Source organism: Gorilla gorilla, chromosome 10 (genome assembly GCF_029281585.2).
Source record: "Gorilla gorilla gorilla isolate KB3781 chromosome 10, NHGRI_mGorGor1-v2.1_pri, whole genome shotgun sequence".
NCBI classification, from domain to species: Eukaryota; Metazoa; Chordata; class Mammalia; order Primates; family Hominidae; genus Gorilla; species Gorilla gorilla.
The window spans coordinates 82,089,199-82,111,056 of record NC_073234.2 but is presented as its reverse complement, the minus strand read 5'-3'; positions in this window follow the sequence as shown (position 1 = coordinate 82,111,056).

Below are 21,858 nucleotides of genomic sequence, written 5' to 3'. Positions count from 1 at the left end.
CAATGTTATGTTGAGATTGTGGCTGCCTCAGGAAGTCTTAGTTTCCTTTCCTAACCAGCTCTGTGAACTTAGGGTGACTTATTCTCTCAGCAGGCTTTCCTAACCTGAAACTGAGAGGTAATAGTACTTGCCCTGTTTACCTCACAGTATGGTTGAAGGATCAAATGGTTTGGGAAAGTGCTTGAGCTATAAAATGCCACACAAATGGGAATCTACTACAAAGATATTTTTTTCTTATTGGACAAAAACATTCATCATGGAGACAAAATTTAACTAGATTTGGGGGCAAGTGGGGAGTGGAGGGAGAGACACAGTGTCTTTTCCTGTTTTTGATTGGAGAAAGGAAGGATCAAGGGTTAGGGGCTTGTATTAGTTTCCTGTGGCTGTTGTGTTATTACCACAAGCTTGGTGGCTTAAAATAATGCAAATTTTATTGTTTCTCTTAGAGTTCTGGATGTCAGAAATCCAAACTCAGTTTCATGGAGCTTACCTCAAAGTGTCAGCAGGGTCCCATTTCCTGTGGTGGCTCTAGGGAAGAATCTGTCCCTTTCCCTTCCCAGTTTTTGATGGCTGCTGCCATTCCCTGACTTGTGGCCATGTCACTCCAGTCTCTACCCTCATGTACAGATTTTCTCCTCCTCTTTTGTGGGTCTGTGCTTTAGAACTTCCTCTGCCACTTTCTCACAAGAATATGTGTGATTGCATTTAGGGTCTACCTGGATAGTTCAAGACAAGCTCCTTTTCTCAAGATCATGTAAGAGGTCATAGTCACTCTTCTGCCATATATGGTAATAGTCACTCTTTTGCCGTAAAAGATAATATTTACGGGTTCTGGGGATTCAGAAGTGAATTCATCCTGGGGAGGTGGGCATTTTTTCAGTCTGCCTCTAGGGTATAAAGAGAAGTCTCTCTGAAATGATAAAGATCCTTCAATCAGTGGCTAAATGTCAGACCATTGGCTGTCTTTGTTGAATGCTTCTATGAACAACAGCATTTGTGAGGCATTACAGGAGCAATACCAACAAAAATAAACATAAGTTAAATCCCTTCCCTTAATGAGATTCTCATCAAGCAAATGAAAGATAAAACACACTTGAAAACAGCTAAGTCTGCAGAGGGATATGGCAGCAAGTATAGTGCGACTCTCAGAAGGCCTCCTCGCCTGACCAAGGAGTTGGAGCTGAATTTTGAAGGGAAGGTGTTAATATGTCTATTGCAAAAGAAAGATAAAACTTTCTTTATAAGAAAGACTGAAAAATGATGAGGGTAAATCGTACTTGATTCCATTTTTACTTACCTAAAATGTCTATTGAAAAATGATGGGAGTTAATCATACTTGATTCTATTTTTACTTTTCTAAAATGAGATAACAGTTATAAATATGTTTTGAAAATGTAAAAGTGATAGGGAATGTGAGCTGTTGGTTCATAATACTACTAGTAATCTTCAAATCATATTATTGAAGTACTGTATGGCAGTAGGGTAGAAAATAAATGGATGATGTGGCCTTAAAATTTGAAAGGTGAACTCAGTGTCAACAATTCCAAGTATCATGCCTATTTATTAGTTTTAATTTTTTTAGTTTAGCCTTTGGCAGTCTCTTGCTCTCTTTAACCTAAATACTATCACATATGGCATCATCTATAATTATGATTATATCTAAAATTCACAAGGCCTGCAATTCTATAATTTATTAAAGCCTGTAGAAAAGGTAGTGTGTGAATGTTAAATTAAGATAAAATAATTGCCTCACCACAAAGCTGGTAATTTATGTCATCTTGGGACTAGTATTTGGTCCATTTTGGACCCTGAGGCATGGGAGTCCCCAAATTAGGGCAAGTCCAGGATTTGACAGTGATGTATCTCCTTCCTGTGGGAGGCTGCAGTGAAACAACCATGGAAAGAGAGTGTCGTACTTTCTTCTCAGCAGCTTCCAGCCACCAATGAAGCACTAAGAAAACTAGAACTTGACACACTTATTCGGTAGTGGCCCTATAAGCAAGATATGTTTTTATGAAAAAGAATTTATTTTTAAGTTTGAATTATAGACACATGTCTATCTAATTTTTGCAGTAATTTCAAAATGATACCTCAAAAGAGCCAGTGCTTGTTTACTGAGGTAGGGAAAAAAGGCAAATGTGGAAGGGAGAATTTTTTTCAGGTTTTTCAAATCAACATTGTCATTCTTGCACTAAAGTTGAATCTTCTAAGCATTAAAATAGATGAGTGTTGCATACAGACTCTTAAGGTGGCCTGCATAGCACCTGTCTCCTGGCATTCATGCCCTTGTGTGATCCCCTCCCCTTGAGTGTGGATAGCACCTGTGACTTGCTTCCAACCAATGGAACAGGGCAAAGGTGAGAGGATATATGTGATTACATCTACCTAATTATGTGATTAACGTATAAATTTGTAGTGTCTGTCCTTTTGGCACTCTCTTCCTCTCGCTGTCTTGTGCTCTCTCACACACACACACACACACACACACACACACACACACACACACACACACACACACACACACACAACCTGGTTTTGAGTAAGTGAGCAACCTCTACAAACTAAGGGCAAGCCCCAGCCGATAGCCAGTAAGAAACTGAAGCCCTGCAAACATTCTGAGTATGCTTAGAGGTAGACCCTTTCCCTAGTTGAGTTTCAGATGAGAACTCAGCCCAGGTGGCCCCTTGATGGCAGCCTTGAGAGATCCAACAAAGAGAACCTTGCTGAGCCTTGTCAAGACTCCGGACCCACAGAAACTGGGAGAAAATTCATGTGTATAGTTGTAAGCCACTAAATTTTAGTAATATTTTTATGTGACAAAAGATGCTAATACAATGATTTGAATTTTTCTTTCTACCTCCAAAAGTTGACTTCAAGGAAGAAAGAGAGAGAAATCTTAGACATTAAGCAAGCTACTAACTGCTTTGGAAAATATTAAATATTCTCATATTTGGATGTATATTATTGATTTCCCTCTACCAATACTCTCTTTGATGCATTTTTTAAAAAACCATACATACAGAATATACCTAGTGAGTATTTAGAAAAGAAGAGGAATTGAGCCTGTGATCTATTTAGGATGTGAGAATTCTTCCTGCCTTCACTCCAATTTTAATTCAGTTTAATGGCATTTAGAATTTTGTGCTTTGGAGGAAAAGTTACTCCTTTTTCACTCTTATTTTTTCATTGACTAGAATTTAATATATTGTTTATTTTCTTTTCCATGAGTTTATTTTCATCTAATTTATGTAGAATAGAGATTTCTCTAGATGTTGTTTGAATCTCTAATTCCAGCAGCACTTGGAGTAGAAATAGAACTTAGACTCAATTACCATAAAATAACATTTTGCTTACTGTTCAGTTCAATCTGCCTAATTCTTTGTAAGTATTTTGGGATCATAGAAACTCCGAGTAGTAGTTGGAGACTTGGTTTCTTTCTTTCTTTTTTTATTATACTTTAAGTTCTGGGATACATGTGCAGAACATGCAGGTTTGTAACATAGATATACACGTGCCATGGTGGTTTGCTGCACCCATCAACCCGTCATCTACATTAGGTATTTCTCCTAATGCTATCCCTCCCCTATCCCCGCATCCCCTGACAGGCCCCAGTGTGTGATGTTCCCCTCCCTGTGTCCATGTGTTCTCATTGTTCAACTCCCATTTATGAGTGAGAACATGAGGTGTTTGGTTTTCTGTTCGTGCATTAGTTTGCTGAGAATGATGGTTTCCAGCTTCTTCTGTGTCCCCTGCATGAACTCATCCTTTTTTATGGCTGCATAGTATTCCATGGTGTATATGTGCCACATTTTCTTTATCCAGACTATCATTGGTGGGCATTTCAGTTGGTTCCAAGTCTTTGCTATTGTGAACAGTGCTGCAATAAACATATGTGTGCCTCCGTCTTTATAGTAGAATGATTTATAATCCTTTGGGTATATATCCAGTAATGAGATTGCTGTGTCAAATGGTATTTCTGGTTCTAGATCCTTGAAGAATCACCACACTGTCTTCCACAATGGTTGAACTAATTTAACTCCCAACAACAGTGTCAAAGTATTCCAGTCCTTAATCAAAAATTTTATTCCATTGATATAGGATGCATTCAGCATTTTAAAATGTAGTTTTATGCCCTGAAAAGGAAGAACTTTGCTATTAGTCATTCAAAGGGCACTCTCATCATTCTATTACAATAAGAGCAGCAGCAGAGGAAAAGCTGACATTTGTTAGGTGCTGATTACTTGCCAGGCACCGTACATTCATTTAATCCTGGAAGCAGCTAGGGATGAAGGTACTATATTATGCCCATTTTACAGATAAGGGAACTGTGGGATAAACAGGTTAAGTGCCTTGCCTGAAGTCTCGGATATAGTCATTGGGCAAAGTAGGATGGCACCCAAAGTGAACCTAAGATTTTATACTTACTAATCCCTAAGGATAAGGATGAAGACATATCTATATCAAACTACTTTCCCTGGTGAGAAGGCAGCTAATGCCCTTTGTACGAAATAATGTGATCATGCGTGATATTGGCAGACTTTGTATTTAACCTCTCATGCCTTTTGTGTAAAGTCATATGGAGAAAGGTAATAATGACGATGTGGAAATCTCTATTAAATGAATTACGAAGCAAAAATTTTTATGGCATGAAAAAATTTGCTTATAAACTAACTACTTTAAAATTTGACCCTATGAATTGTTAGGAAAGGCCACAAATACATGCTATTACTGATTACTCTTCTTGGCAATGAAGAATAGTGTAAATTGAAAATCTTGCAGAAAGGTTCAGTTTAATGAGATTGATGAGATGCAGACAGACTGCTCAAATATAAGGACAGAATTGGACTAGTTAAAAATTGAAGATGAAAAGTAGACAATAGTGGTAATATAAACATGTCAAAAGAGAATGATTTGTTTATCAAGGGATTAAGAGAGGGCTTTGCGGAAAAAAAAGCTCTTGAAAACTTTTACCAAAATGGCCTCTTTTAGACTAAGCTAATGAAAGTCCAACATGAAGTAAAGGATGTTAAATTTTTTATTATATGATTTTGTGCTATCATATACATTTCCAGTAATTTAAAAAAATTATGCCCCCTCTTAAAAAAAGATAAAAGTCAATATTGTATTCATTTTTGTTCATTTTTCTAGCCTTCTTATTTCTGCTCTGAACTATGAAATTTAGCTTCTAAGTGAATTCACTTTGAGTGGCCTTTTCTTGGTTATAATTATCCTTGAATCATGAGTTTCCCTGTGCTTCCTCTATATAAACCACAGTTATTTAAATGTGTGACCTTCTCATCAATAGACACGTTGAAGGAAAAATGGACAACCACTTGTCCAGGTTATGCAAAGGGCATTCGGCTTGGTGGGGAGGGAGGTGGTGTTTGGGCTTCATGATGAGTAGGCCATTTGCGTTGCCAAAGCCCTGTAAAATCCTCTGAGCTATGTCACATCAAAAAGACCCAGTAAAATGCTTCAGACATGCAGTAATTATCCAGTGCCATGCAAGGAATGACTCATCATATGAGGCAGTCCTAGTGTAGACGCATGACCTGGGCCTGGAGCTTCAACAGCACAGGCTATGTCTTTATTCACATATATCTGAAACCATCCACCTTTCAACCAGTAACTACTGCTTCTTTGCACTCCACCTTGATGGGGAGGGTTGTTAGTATGTCTGTTTTTTTTTGGTTAAATGATTAAAATGCCTTATCCCAAACCATTAGGTGTTTAGGGATTGTGCCCCACCCACCTTTTCAAAAATCCTGGCAGACTCAGGCTACCTCTGCCATGGTTACATCACATCATTGCTAATGCTATTAAACTTGAAAACTTGTCAGACTTGTACAAAGAAGGAAACATTAGGGCCTTGTGGCAGCTGCAGCCTGTTTCTATGTACTCTCCTGGAAAGGATAGAGCTATTAATAGAGTTAGAACTGGTTACACTTCAGAATCATCAGGCTCTCTGTTTCAGAGTTTGAGGATGGCGTTGGATTTTCTGTTTTACATCTTGTTCAATTGATAGGAATTTTAGCCCAAACATGACAGTAAAAAGCATGTGGTTATCTGTTAGGATTATATTGTGGGAGAGAAAGGCAAAGAGGATGATGCTGTCACCCCAAATCAGAACTCTTTCTTTCCTTGAATTCTGTACTCTGTGAGTGGTGTAAGTGCTAGGATTCTCAGGCCTGGGAAATCATTTGTATAGAGAAATGATTTCCTGGTATTACAGTTGGTGTTTACTGAGTAAATTCTTGATTTCCAATATTGCTTCTATTAAATGTCTCTGATTTTTTTATCAAAGTACAAAATCTTAATTTTTCTGCTATAGAGATACATATGGTGTATTAGGTGCCAGAGTATGTACTAAATACTGATGAAGGAGAAAGATGAATCTTAATTGTTTTAATAAACCAAGGAAGCTGTAAATGATCATTGATCATTTTTATCCTGAAAATGTTAATGTGCAAAGCACTTTGCTAGACATTATTGGGTAATCAACCAAATAGAAATCTAGAGATCTCTATCCTCAAGGAATTTTAATCTCCCAAAACAAATACAAAGGCAGCAACTTGAGAACCATTACCAACATGTACCAAATAACACATAATTATAAAAAAACAGTTCTTTACAATGCTATCTTAATTTCCTAGGAAATTTTGATATTCAAGATATTTACATGTCTGAGGATTATGTAATCAGATAATTATAGAATTTTAGAGCTTCCAAACACATAAGGTATCATATTGTGCAATCCCCTCATTTTACAGATGAGAAAACAAGTCTAGAGAGGTTAAGTTGCACAAGGTCATGCAGTTAGTAGGGTTTGCTGGAACTAATTACTAGGTCTGTTTTCAGTTGAAGACCTATTTCTGTGTTACTAGCTTTGGCTTTATTTTAGTTAATCTATTTTTATAATTTTAACTTTTATTTTAGATTCAGGGAGTGCATGTGCAAGCTTGTTACCTGGGCATATCATGTGATGCTCAGGTTTGGGGTATGATTGATCTCATCAGCCAGGTATGAGCATAGTACCCAACAGTTTTTTGACCTTTGCTCCTTTCCCTTTCTCCTCCCCCGTTTCCATCCTTATGTCCATGTGTACCCAATGTTCTGCTTCCACTTATAAGTGAGAACATAACAGTATTTGATGTTCTGATCCTGTGTTATTTTGCTTAAGATAATGGCCTCCAGCTGTATCCATGTTGCTGCAAAGGACATCATTTTGGTTTTTTTATGGCTGCATAGTATTCCATGGTGTATAGGTACCACATTTTCTTTATCCAGTCCATTGTTAATGGGCACCTAGGTTGATTCCATGTCTTTGCTATTGTTAATAAGTGCTGTGACAAACATATGAGTTCATGTGTCTTTTTGATGGAATAATTTATTTTCTTTTGGATATATACCAAGTAATGGGAGTGCTGGGTCAAAAGGCAGTTTTGTTTTAAGTTCTTTGAGAAATCTCCAAACTGCTTCCAATAGTGGCTGAACTAATTTGCAATCCCACCAGCAGTGAATAAGCATTCCCTTTTCTCTGCAGCCTTGCCAGCATGTATTGTTTTTCGACTTTTTAATAATCTGGTTTTGGCTTTATAAAAGGAATGGCATGCTGAGTTTTTGAATTTTTCACAAGTATGCTGAGAAAGTATATGGTTCTGTTAGTCATAAAACATAGGTGAAAATAAGAAGATAGATTGGCGAAGCCACCTTCTACCAGGGATTCTGCTTCTACGTGTGTTGCAATATGGCTTCTGGGCTTTTATAAGCTTCTCACAGTCAGCTCTTTCCTTTCTTCCTAGCTCACCTGAATGTTTCAGCTGCATGATGCTTTCTGAATACCAGGTAATTGAAAAGAAAGAAACACACACACACACACACACACACACACACACACACACACGCACAGGATGGAAGTGGCTCCATCACTTGGCCCCTATTCTATTTCTGGTCCAAGGTATGCTCATCATCTAGGAGCTCTTCCTGAGATAATGTAGTCAGCCAAGGATGTGACACTCAAAACTCCTATCAGATATGACTTGATTGCAGTAGGGCCTCTACTTTTTGTTGTGTGATGAAATGTATACAGAATCACCACCCCTATTCTGATGAAAGTCCACATCTCTTATTCAGTTCCACTCCTTTTCCTCCTAAGTCACTTCCTTCTACAAGACTACTTAAGAAAGGAGTTGCTGGTGATCTCAATGGTTTGTTTCCAAAACCCAGAAGTGTAAGTATGTATAAGAGAGATTTATAGTTACTATTGGCTCGATTTCTCTAGGGAGACTAATTAATGCCACTAAAAATTAAAATATAAACTTCAACTAAATTGCATTGACAAGGATTTTTTTTTATCTTTGCAGCCTGACATCTGTTTAACCTTTTCTCAACCTAAGCTAGAAATCTAAGGAAGTATTCTTTATTTCTTACGTCACAAAGCAAGATGTTAGGGGGAAACCACAATTATGCATGTCAGGGTGTTTTGGACTTGAGTACTCATGGTAACATAAAGATATAACAGTTATGAAGATCTTTAATCATCCATAGCTTTCCACATTTTTGCTGTGATACAAAATATTTAGCTCCATTTTCATAGCACTCATTAATGGTAAATCTAAAAAACAATGTTAAATAAAATTTTCTAAATTTGCTAACTTGTCTCTACCAAGTTTATAATTTTACTATATATACTAGAAAAGGGCTAGGTTGATTTTTTTTTCTTTAAATAGAATTTATATTTTGGAGTAGCTTTGGTTCATAACAAAATTGATCAGAAAGCACAGAGTTCGCACGTATCCCTAACCTCCCTATAGATATACAACATTCTCCATTATCAACATCCTCCACCAAAGTGGTACAGTTGTTACAACTGAGGAACCTATACTGACATATCATTATCTCCCAAAGTCCATAGTTTATGTTAAGGTTCACTCTTGGTGTTGTATGTTCTATAGATTTTGAGAAATGTATAATGACGTATGCACTATTATGGTATCACACAGAATAATCCCAATGTCCTAAAAATCCTTTGTGCTTCACCTATTTATCCACCCCTCCTTCTGATTACTAGCAACCACTGTTTTTTTTTTAATTGTCTCCCTAGTTTTTCCTTTTCCCGAATGTCATACAGTTAGAATCATACTATGTAGTCTTTTTGGATTGGCTTCTTTCACTTAGTAATAGCATTGAATTTTCCTTCATTTCTTTTCATGGCTTGGTAGCTCATTTTTTTTGGTGCTAAATAATATTCCAGTGTCTGAATGTACCATAGTTTAATTATCTAGTCACCTACTGAAAGACATCTTGGTTGCTTCCAAATTTTGGCAAATATGAATAAAGCTGACATAAACATCCATGTGCAGGTTTGTACATGGACATAATTTTTAATACCTTTAGGTAAATACCACTGAGCATGATTGCTGGATTGAATACTAAGAGAGAATATTTAGTTGTCTAAGAAACTGCCAAATTGTCTTCCCAAGTAGCTGTACCATTTTGCATTCCCATCAGCAATGAATGAGAGTTCCTGCTGCTCCACATCCTCACCAGCATTTGGTATTGCCAGTGTTGTGGACACTAGACATTTTAATAGGTGTGTAGTGCTTTCTTATTGCTATTTTAATTTGCATTTCTCTAATCGCATATGATTTGGAGCATCTTTTCACATGCTTATTTACCACCGTGTTAGCCAGGATGATCTTGATCACCTGACCTCGTGATATGCCCACCTCGGCCTTCCAAAGTGCTGGGATTACAGGTGTGAGCCACCATGCCCAGCCCAGCGTATTTCAAAATGGTTATTTTTCCCTCTTCCTGCCAAAAGCAGGAGGAGATATTTCTTCAGTATTCGCTGTGAGAACCTCAGCAGGTTTCAGGAGGTAAAGCTCACTAAAGTAAGGTGCCTCCAGATGACTGAGTCTCCCTGGAGTTTTTATCTTTCAGGCTTATCTACACTCCAGAAATTCATCAATTACAGCACAGGCTTTCCTAGCCCAGCATCAGTTCCCACAGAAATTTATGCTTTGGTTTCCATTCCAGTAAGAGTAGTGATTCTCTGATTCACCTGTTTGTGTCTTCAATTTTGTGGACAGTGGTTTGCCCTATGATATCACATCTCTGATGGGTTCAAGAAGAGTTGTTGATTCAGTTTGTTAGCCTTTCACTTGTTATTAGGATAGAGTAGTGATGCTCATGCTCCTTAGATGCTGAACTGGAAACTGGAACTCTTAGTTTGAATGTTGGCAGTAATTATTCAAAATTATCAGTTTAGTTAGACCTTTTGACATATAAAACTAAAACCCACATTGTACTGGCATTATAAAAGTGGTTTCAATGTAGCAATGCATATTATTTAAAAATTTTACTGTATGTTTTGCTGTGCCTAGCCCAATTCCTGGTACATAATAGTAGTTCAATAAATATTTATTAATGTTAGGCAGATGGTTTAATTCATGTATTTGTATCATGATTTCCTGTGACACCAGTAAACTAAGAATAATATAGTGTAATTACTTACAGAAAACAACATTTGAAAATTACTTAACATTTTAAAACATTAACATTTCTTATTACAGTTCAACATAACTACCATCTTATGTGATTATATTGCTCTAGTTGATTTTAAAACTTTGTAAAAATTTCCATCTACTGAGCTTATTAGCTGAAAGGATTGAATTCATTATTCTAGCTTTAAAATCAACAAAAGTAAAAGGTTTTGAAATATACATCAGTTTGGATATTAGCTACCACAAGTGTAATAGAGGCAGATCAGGTGACTGAGGTCACCAGGCAAAGGGCTTCTTTGGCAGTCCATTTGGGAATACTGGGAAACAAAAATGTTAAAATAAAATTTTATCCTCCCAAATGCACTAAACTAATACATGTAAAAGACATTTAAGTATGTTGTTAGTATTTGTACTTCTGAAATTATTAAAACTTTAAATTGCATTAAGATTTTTTGGGACACCTTTTATTAGAATTTGCAGAAAATAATAGTAAACCAAGACTCTTCTCTATTTTTACTCATTAGTGGTTCTGTACAGCAGTGGATCTCAAAGTATAGCCTATGGACCCCTGGGGGTCCATGTTATTTGAGCTTACACAATAGTGGGTAACACCTCTGGTGCTTTAGTACCCAAACAGTGGCACCAAGGTTTACTAGTAGTAGTAGTATATTCTTTGCCACCACACACATGCAATTAAAAACAAAAAGCAGATTTCACCTATGAATGCCTTTAAAGAAATAATAAATATCTTTTTAATATTCTGTGTTAACAAAATCGGACGTACTTTTAGAGCAGTCTGTTGCATACCAAAGTACTATGACTGTATCCAAAAAAACACTTAATGAAATGTTTGAGTTGTGAACTGAATTAGCTACTTTTTCCATGGAATAATATTTTTATTGAAAGAATGGACAGGCAAATTGTAGTTATTCAGACTTGGGTATTTGGCAGACATTTTCTCAAAAATGAACAAGATGAATTCATTTGTTACTTCAAGGATAACAGATAGCATTTGTTGCCAATAATAAAATACAAGCTTTTAAGTGAAAATTGGAACTTTGGAAAACTTGTATCTACCATTATGAACTTGGCAGCTTCCTAATATACTTACTGACTTTTTGGATGAGATTTGTGGAGATAATGAATGTGATGTTTTGATATTGTATAATGAAACATGAAATGTATTAACATTTGGAAGACCTGCATAACTCAGTGAACCAATATTTTCCAACTAACAAATGCATGATATGTCAAGATATATTCTAGATGTAAGAAAGAACAACTGATATTAATGTGATAGAGTACAAACAGTTCCTTGACATAGTTTCAGATCCACATTATAACTAATATTTAATGTTGAATCCTGGTATAGTATCAAAGAATATCCACAATTATCTGAAAAGGCTGTTAAAATACTCCTTCCTTTTCCAACTGCATTTCAGATTTTCTTTGTATACTCTGTTCAAATAACATATTGCAACAGATCGAGTGTAGAATCTGACATTAAAATGTAGCTTCTTCCTATTAAGCTACATATCGAACAGATTAAGTAAAAATATAAAACAATGCCTGTCTTAGGCATTTTTTAATTTGAGAAATGTAGTTATTGTTCATAAAATATTTGACTTATATTAACATGTGATGTATTTGTTGCTTAATAAATTAGTAATAAACATATTTTAAAATTCTCAGCCTGGGCATGGTGGCTCATGCCTGTAATCTCAGTACTTTGGGAGGCCGAGGTGGGTGGATTACCCGAGGTCAGGAGTTCGAGACCAGCCAGCCTGACCAACATGGTGAAACCCCGTCTCTACTAAAAATACAAAATTAGCCAGGCATGGTGGCAGGTGCCTGTAATCCCAGCTACTCGGGAGGCTGAGACAAAAGAATTGCTTGAATCTGGGAGGTGGAGGTTACGGTGAGCTGAGATCATGTCACTGCACTCCAGCCTGGGTGACAAGAGAAAGGCTCCATCCCAAAAAGTAAAAAATAAAATAAAATTTTCAGTTTTAATGTCAAATATGGTACATATCAATAAATAAAATTCATAAAAACAAAAGCTCTTTGATGTCCTCAGTAATTTTTTAAAGAGCAGATGGGTCTTGAGACCAAGTAATTTAAAATTTACGCTTTAAAATGAAATAGTCCATGGAAAATATATATATATGTGTGTGTGTGTGTGTGTGTGTGTGTGTGCATACTGAAAATTATGTATATATATACTGTAATGAAACAAGTTTGCTGCCTGTCAGAGAGTCATACTGGCATAAGAGTGTCATAAAAGCACTTAGAAATCTTACAGTTGAAAAACAGGCTTAATTTTGTTTGACTTGGTATTTCTCAGGCTCTTGGATAAAATCTTATTTGTTTTCTGAGGAAAGAATGTGCATGAGGAATCATCTTTTGCAAATACTGCTTTATTTACATTTTGTTTTGAAGATCTAGTGCCTTGAGTAGGTTAAAATGTTATAAACCCCACAGTTCTCTAGTATAAAATATAAAGGGGGCAACCTTAATCATGAAGCAAATATATGAACATATTTCATGAGCAAATGGGACTGAGGATCTAGTTTTGTTTTTTTCAAAATGACTTTAAGATTCTGTAAGAAGTTCAAAGTCTACTGTTAGAATTCTTGTTTCTTGTCATTCAGAAAATTTTCATTGGTATAGGATAAAAAGAAGGCTGTTAGTCATCTGAAAATTCTAATACTTCTTTAAGGTTTTGAGGCTATATTTTAAAATGGTAGTCTCAAGTTTTTGTGTTTTCTTAAAATATACCAGTGTGGTTTAGTGAAAGAGTAAGGACTTAGAGGACTTACATAAGGTTGGTTACAAATACTGTGTCCATAATTTATTGAATCTTTAATGGATAAGTTTATAAATATCAGCACCTGTAAAATGAGATTATTATGGTTACCTTACTAGGTTGTTGTGAGAAGAAAATTAAATTTTGATAGAGCCTTTAGTACAATCAATATACAGGAATTGAGTGCCTATCAGAGGCCAAGCTCTATGCGAGGTACCAGGGAAACAAACATGAATAAAATACTGGCTCTTTGCTGAGCAAACTTTGAGATCAGTTTCAGGGAAAGCCAATATGATCTTAATAACAACAGAGAATAATAGTGCTGCAATAAAGTAAGTGAGGAGAGACAAATAGTTGTCCTCCAGTGGGTCTATTTACCCATTCTTTGCTAATAGAAACTCTCAAATTTAGAGAAACCACATTTCCCTTCTTCCAATTCAGTAAGGTGTGACCAAAAGACAATGACATCTACACAGAAGTGACAGGTGCAACTTACTGATCCTGTTCTCAGATGAAAAATTTACTATTTTTTCTCTTCCTTTGTGCTAGAACTTGGCCATGACAGTATTGAGTCACACTCCTGAATATAAGGACAATATTTCTTGTTATCATGTTTCAGACAGAAGGAACCCAGATCCCTGGATGACCTCATGTAACAGTTCAACCTCCTCTCTCCCACCACTCAGACCTTAATATGAGAAAGAAAGAAAGAAAGAAAGAAATCTTTCATCTTGTTTAAGCCACTCCCCATTTTTTTTTGTTTGTTTGTTTTGTTTGAGACAGGGTCTTGTTCTGTTGCCCAGGCTGGAGTGCAGCAGTGTGATCTTGGCTTATTGCAGCCTCTACTTCCCGAGCTGAAGCAATCCTCCCACTTTAGCCTCCCAAGTAGCTAGAACCACAGGCGAGTGCCACAAAGCCTGGCTAATTTTTCTTTTATTTTTTGTAGAGATGGGGTCTCACTATGTTGCCCAGGCTGGTCTTGAACTCCTGGGCTCCAGTAATCCACTCACCCCAGCCTCCCAAAGTGCTGGGATTATAGGCATGAGTCACTGTGCTCAGCATAAGCCACTCTTACTAATTTGTTAAAGCACCTGAACTAGTATCCAAACTAATAGAGTAATCCTTAGATGCTGTAAGTCTCAGGCCTAGACCCCTTGGAAGGCATGGGGGAGGTGATCATCAGGCAGAGTTTTCTGGAAAATGGAGTTCCTGAGCTAGGTTTTGGAGGATCATTGTGATTTGGAAAAAACTCTTCCCCAGGTGATTCTGACTCTCCCCTCTTATGATACCACCCTCATCCATGAGAATCAACTAATGTGCTACCTTGTCATGAGATTTGACTTGTCCTTTGTTGGTAATATTCCAGTAGAAGATCTAGTTACGTAGTAATTGCTTTATTCCTTAAACAAAACAAATTTGTATGAAACGCTTACTATATGCATATAGAGGATATAAATATCTAATATGGATCTGCTGATATGGTTTGGCTATTCCCCACCCAAAATCTCATCTTGAATTGTAATCCCCATAATCCCTATTTGTCAACGGCAGGACCAGGTGGAGGTAATTGGATCATGGGAGTGGTTTCCCCATGCTGTTCTTGTGATAGTGAGTGAGTTTACATGAGATCTGATGGTTTTACAAGTGTCTGGCATTTCCCCTGGTTACACTCACTCCATCCTGCTGCCCTGTGAAGAAGGTCCCTGCTTCTCCTTTGCCTTTTGCCATGATTGAAAGTTTCCTGAGGCCTCCTCAGCAATGCAGAACTGAGTCAATTAAACCTCTCTCTCTCTCTTTGTTAAATATAAACTATAGTCTCGGATATTTCTTGATAGCAGTGTGACAGAACTAATACATATACCTTATTGATTTATTTATTTAATTTTTCTATAAACTCATTCTCCCCCCAGAATGTAAGCTTCATTAAGACATGGTCATTGCTTTTTTTTTTTTTTTTTTTTTTTTTATGGTATCACTAGTACTTAGTGCAGCTGGACACATAATAAGTATTCAGTAAATTCTTTGTTGAATCAATAAAGGGACAAATATATGTTAGACTATCGGAATGTAACAATAAAAAGGATAGTTCTACCTTGAACTCACAGTTAAATAAGCAGATAATTACAAGGTTTCATAAGAAGCAGCTATAATAAAGTGAATGAAAATGAAAAGAAGGCTCCTTTCAGTAAATTAACCTTTATTATCAATAACAATACATTTAAATTTTTCTTGCTATGTACCAATCTCCAAGAGCTTCATGTACTCATTTAATACTCACAGCAATCCTGTGAATATGATACTATTGTTTATCCTCATTTGTAGATGAGGAAATGGGGTACAGAGAGTTTAACTTGCTCACAGTTGCACAGCTGAAGGTGGTACATTTACTTCTAAAATAAAATTCATAGATTTATAACTATATATAAAGTATGTAACTATATATAAAATTTATAACTATATATAAAGTATATACACACAATATAGACAATAGTTTAAGGCACAGCCCTCAAACCTGTATCTCCACCATTATTCCTATCATAGTAATACTATCACAGTATTATCCTTCCAGTTATTCACACCAAAAGTCAAAGAATCATGCTTGATTTCTTTCTGAGAACCCTATTTCCACTCTTGCCCATTTTCCATAAACAACCAGAATATTCATCTTAAATGTAGATCATGTCACTTCCCTATTTAACACTGTGCATTGAGTTCTATGTGCTCCTAATGCATGTGGAATAGAAGCCCACAATTTGTATCTGGGCCTGGAAAGCCTGAGGTGAGCTGGCCCCTGCCTGCCTCTTTAGCTTCCTCTCCTATTATTCTCCACAGTGGTCACCTTCCTGTCCCTGGCACAATGCCAACTCAGTATTGTCGTCCTTCCTGTTCATGCTGTATCAAAGGTACTGCCCCCACACCTTTGGTTGGATGGATCTTCTTGTATTTTTTAGGTCTTTGCTCAAGTTGTGTCTCCTCCTGGTAAAGTTTTCTCAGCTCTTCCCCATTCAAATATAGCCCCCAGAGTCACTTCCATTGCATCACCTTGTCACTTCTCACTATTGGAAATTACTTTGTTTGATGATGTACTTACTGTATGTTATCTGTTTCCTCTGATATGGTTTGATGTGTCTCCCCTCCAAACCTCATGTTGAAATGTGATCCCCAGCGTTGGAGGTGGGGCCTAGTGGGAGGTCCTTGGATCATGGGTGCAGATCTCTCTTGAATGGCTTAGTGTCATTCTTTGGTGATGAGTGAGTTCTCTCTCTATTAGTTCATGTGAGAGCTGGTTATTTACAAGCAGCCTGGCACCTTTTCCTCTCTCTTGCTTCCTCTCTCACTGTGTGATATACTTGCTTCCCCTTCACCTTCTGCCATAATCATAAGCTCCCTGAGGCCTTCACCAGAAGCAGATGCCTTTACCACATTTCCTGTACAGCCTAGGGAACCGTGAACCAAAATAATCCTCTTTTCTTTATAAATTACCCAGTCTCAGGTATTCCTTTATAGTAACACAAACAGACTAACACACCTCCTCATCTATGATATACCTCCATGAGAGGAGTGTTACCCTCATGTGCACTGTTCTATCTTTAGAGTGTGAATAGTGCCTGGCACTAGAGACACGCAGGAAGCATTTGTCGAATAAATGAATCAGATTTAGTGTGAGACAAGCACATATTCTTCATAGTTCATGGAAACATACTGTTTAAATTATTCAAGGGCCTTTAATGTTTTCCTCCTAAAAAGTATGTCAAACACCAAAATCAACCAGCAAGAATGTGAAATAGGACCAGTTCTAAAAGTTGGTCAAAGCCATCATGGATTAAACATCTAGCATGTGGCTGGCACTAAATACATTTTATAGGGCAAAAAAATGAATCCTTAGAGCTGTAGACATTCTAAAAGTGTAATTTAAGCTAACAGTTTTAAACTCTTTACTTGAACTTGTAACTAAAGCTACTGTCAAGGAGAATGATGACTTAGAATTTTCCCTCCATATTCTGTTCCACACCTACCACATAATAAATATCGAACATGTAATTATGTGTGTGAAGAACAATTGAGTAAATAAATGAACAAACAGACGAATGAACCAGACAAATGCTCAATAATAAAAGTAAAGAGGAGGCCAGGCACAGTGGCTCACACCTGTAATCCCAGCACTTTGGGAGGCCGAGGCAGGCGGATCACTTGAGATCAGGAGTTCAAGACCAGCTGGACTAACATGGTGAAACGCCATCTCTACTAAAAATACAAAAAATTAGCCAAGCATGGTGGTGGGTGCCTGTAATCCCAGCTACTCAGGAGGCTGAGGCTGGAGAATTGCTTGAACCCGGAAAGTGGAAGTTGCAGTGAGCCAAGATTGCGCCACTTCATTCCAGCCTGAGTGACAGAGTGATACTCCATCGCAAAATGAATAAATAAATAAAAATAAAAGTAAAAAGGAGAGGCAGAAATGCTGGATAACTCAAATTGGATAAATGGCTGTTAAAAAATCTAAAACTCACAAGTGCTTTACAATATTTGCTATTAACCCAAATAAGTTTGCTTGTAAATCATAGCTAGGATTGGGGGCCAAAGAAATGGCTTTAAGAGAAAAAGGCCGAGAAGGCAGGAAAGATGAATCACATGGCAATGCATTTAGAGACGGAAAAGAAGAGAAATTTAAATTAGATTATTTATGACAACTTAGAAGTGAGACCACAGGAACAAATTTAAATACCAAGAAAATGTTCCTGTAGCCAAATGAATAAATAAAATTCTCAGCTTTTGGAAATTCAGTACTTGGGTAAAAACCAACCAACCAAGAGACAAATATAAATAAATAAATATGTATAACTTAAAATAAATAGACTTTTCTTATCTCCAAGTAGCTTGAAAAGAACAAGTTGGCAAGGAGAAAGAAGGGAAGGAGGGAGGGAAGGAGGAAGAGAGGAGAGAGTCAGAGAGAGAGAGAGAATCGGAGAGAGACAGGGAAAATGGAATGAATTCCGGGAAATAGAAGGCATTAGGTAATACATTCTTCAGAACCGTCAAACATTGAGCTTAAATAGATTCCGTGAAGTCTCACAATTACCTTAAAAGACACTATAATCAGCACTATATTTTTCATCACTTCAAAGCATCTAGCTGCATAAAAATAATAACATCTTGTAGCTAGAAGAGACTTTCTAGTCCAAATCTTTCCCCCTAAGACACATACACCTTCAGGAAAAAATGAATTCCGATACAATGAACATTTTTGAAATCCTTATAATAGTCAGAACGGCACACTTAGCATTTTACATTCAGAAATTATTTTTATGCTTTTGCTCTTTTATGCTCATTCTACACTTATTGAATGAACATATTAATTCTATGTAGAAAAAAAGTAGAAAAAAATCTTTCAAAACTCAATAACCTCAGTTATCTGAGCCCTTTGAAGCCTAATATATTTGCAATCTCAGAATGACTGCCTGACATTTCATTTTGCAAGAAGTCTAAACAACCACAATAAATTTACAAATGCAGACATGCCACAGTTAAATTTCATTTCATGCTCAGTAAGCAAACATTATCAAACTCTAAGCACTGTCCTCCACTGTCTTTTTAACTCAAAATCTTGTAGCCAATGGAGGGTCGACCTTGAAATAGCTCACAGATGGATGAGTTGGCTTAATTTATTCACCAATTTGCAGATGAGCAAACTTAGGGTATATTATCACTGTTTAGGCAGGTGGCTCTATGCTTTAATAAACAACACAAATAAGTAGAAATTGGACAGAATCAAATTAGAGACCCAATTAAGAATTATTTGTGGAAAAAGTCTTTTAAACATAGTGAGTATTTTTTTCTGTATTTTGGGTTATCACAATGCTGGGGATTGGGGATTATTGCTAGCATTTCGTGGATGGTGGCTGAAAGTGCTAGAAATATTAAAATGAGGGAGACATGGTTACAAACGGAAAATTTATTCTGCATCCTGTACAACCCTCACATAACTATTATCAGTAAAAACTTTTTTTTCCTTGACACAGGGTTTCACTCTCGTTGCCCAGGCTGGAGTGCAGTGGCATGATCTCGCTCACTGCAACCTCTGCCTCCCAGGTTCAAGCGATTCTCCTGCCTAAGCCTCCCGAGTAGCTGGGATTACAGGCACCCACCACCACACCTGGCTAGTTTTTGTATTTTTAGTAGAGACGGGGTTTCACCATGTTGGCCAGGCTGGTCTCAAACTCCTGAACTTAGGTGATCCACCCGCCTTGGCCTCCCGAAGTGCTGGCATTACAGCTGTGAGCCACCATGCCTGGCCAATAAAAACTCTTATAAATGAAAATCCATTTATAATTATTTGAGCCTAGAAGCTAATAACTGTTATACAGACATGAAGTATTTTTCAGTTTTAGTGTACAGTGAATATACTGGTTTTTATTCTGATATCTACCTGTCTACCTTTTTATTTTCTGTATGATGTATGGAATGGCTTCTGATCCCCTCTCAAATTCAGAATTGTTCATTAGAAGTGGTTGCAAGGATTTAACTATATTTTCTGTTGTAGCAATGCCCTCAGATCCATTTATTTGAAATACGTATTATTAAATATATATCAGCATTAAGACATTTTGTGTTTAAGCCAGGTGTGGTGGCTCATGCCTGTAATCCCAGCACTTTGGGAGGCCAAGGTGGGCAGATTGCTGGAGCTCCAGAGTTCAAGATCAGCCAGATGGTGAAACCCTGTCTGTCTCAAAACAAAACAAAAATTAGCTGTATGTGGTGAGACATGCCTGTAGTCCGAGCTACTCAGGAGGCTGAGGTGGGAGGATCGCTTGACCCTGAGAGGTGGAGGCTGTAGTGAGTTGTGATTGCACCACTGGACTCCAGCCTGGGCAACACACCAAGATCCTGTCTCAAAAAAAAAAAAAAAAGACATTTTGTGTTTAAATTATGTGCTCATGAGTTACATGATCTATGAGTTTCAGTTAGTAAGAAGGGATATTACAAATCATTTGCTACAATAAAGTAGGAGTGGGTCTAATGAGAATACCATTAGTGCCAGAGAACAGAGTGTTTTTTTCTTTCCCATTCTCATCCTCAGTAGGTCAGGGTATCTCTCCCAAGGCTACATGAAGGCTGCAGCAATTATTGGCATTGCATGCAGATGCTATAAAATCTAAAAGGGCCAGATTAATTTAATGTCTTAAAGATTTCTCTTATAGACTGTGTGTTTCATACAGTTACTAAAAAAAATACTATAACCATTACTCAATTTAATTATGCATTGAAGGGAACCCCCTAATCACTGATCTAGGAAAGGTTATAAATTGAAGATTTAATCTCAATAGCTGGTCCATTTCTTTTTTCCTAAAACGGGATGAAGAATCCAGTTCAGAAGAGTACGGAAATCATGTAAATGCTATATAGGCAATTGCCTACTTCCCAAAAAAGAAAATAATTAGCACTTGAAAAATACATATTTGTTAACATATATTTGCCCTTGCTGGTTGAAATACATTTTGTTGAATACTTCAAACTGCTTTATTTTCTCATGTGAACAAATTTTTCTAATAAATTTAATATTATAGTTTAGTGAACATTTAGCTCAACTGATAACCAATTTATTATAATAGCCTGCTTTCTTTACATCAAAATATAGGGGTGCTGGAATTTCTTTTAAAGTAATTAGTGTTTTGAGACTGGCTAGTCAGGATAGTACTTCAACCATTGTTCACAAGCATTTATGCCTGCAGGGGCCAGGTGGTAACTGAATGATTGAATTGGACCCTGGGGAGGGACTCTAGCTAAATGGAAAGCACATGTTTATTTATGAGTGGCAGGCAGCCACCACTCAGTTCTAATCAATAGTTGCCATATTGGAATCAGGCTCAAGGTTACCAAATCTTTTGCTATTTCAAGACAAAAACAAACGTTTGATTTATTTATGAAATCTCTTGACTTTAGATGTTTGCTCAGTTTAAAAAAAAAACAAAACAAAAACAGTGGCTCATGCTTTTAATCCCAGCACTTTGGGAGGCCGAGGTGGGCAGATCACAAGGTCAGGAGTTTGAGATCAGCCTGGCCAACACAGTGAAAACCCGTCTCAAAAAAACAAACAAACAAACAAAAACAAAAATTAGCTGGACATGGTGGCAGGCACCTGTAATCCTAGCTACTCGGGAGGCTGAGGCAGGAGAATCGCTTGAACCTGGGAGGAAGAGGTTGCAGTGAGCGGAGATCGTGCTACTGCACTCCACCCTGGGTGACAGAGCTAGAGTCTGTCTCCAAAAAAACAAAAAAACAAAAAACCAAGAACAAAACCACAAACATTAATGTGAGCCAAACAAAATGTATTTGTGGGAGATAAACTGCCATTCTGTGAACTGCCATTTGCAACGTCTCAACTGTCCCATCAGTTTAGACTATAGAGTGCAATAACTGATAAATAGCACCTCTTCCTGGAGTTTGTGGTATGGAGTGAAAGGGCCATTCTCTCTACGCAAAGAGTGGTACACCTAATTGAATGGACTTGAACTACACTACTAATCTGTCAGTTCTTGGTTGTATTATAAT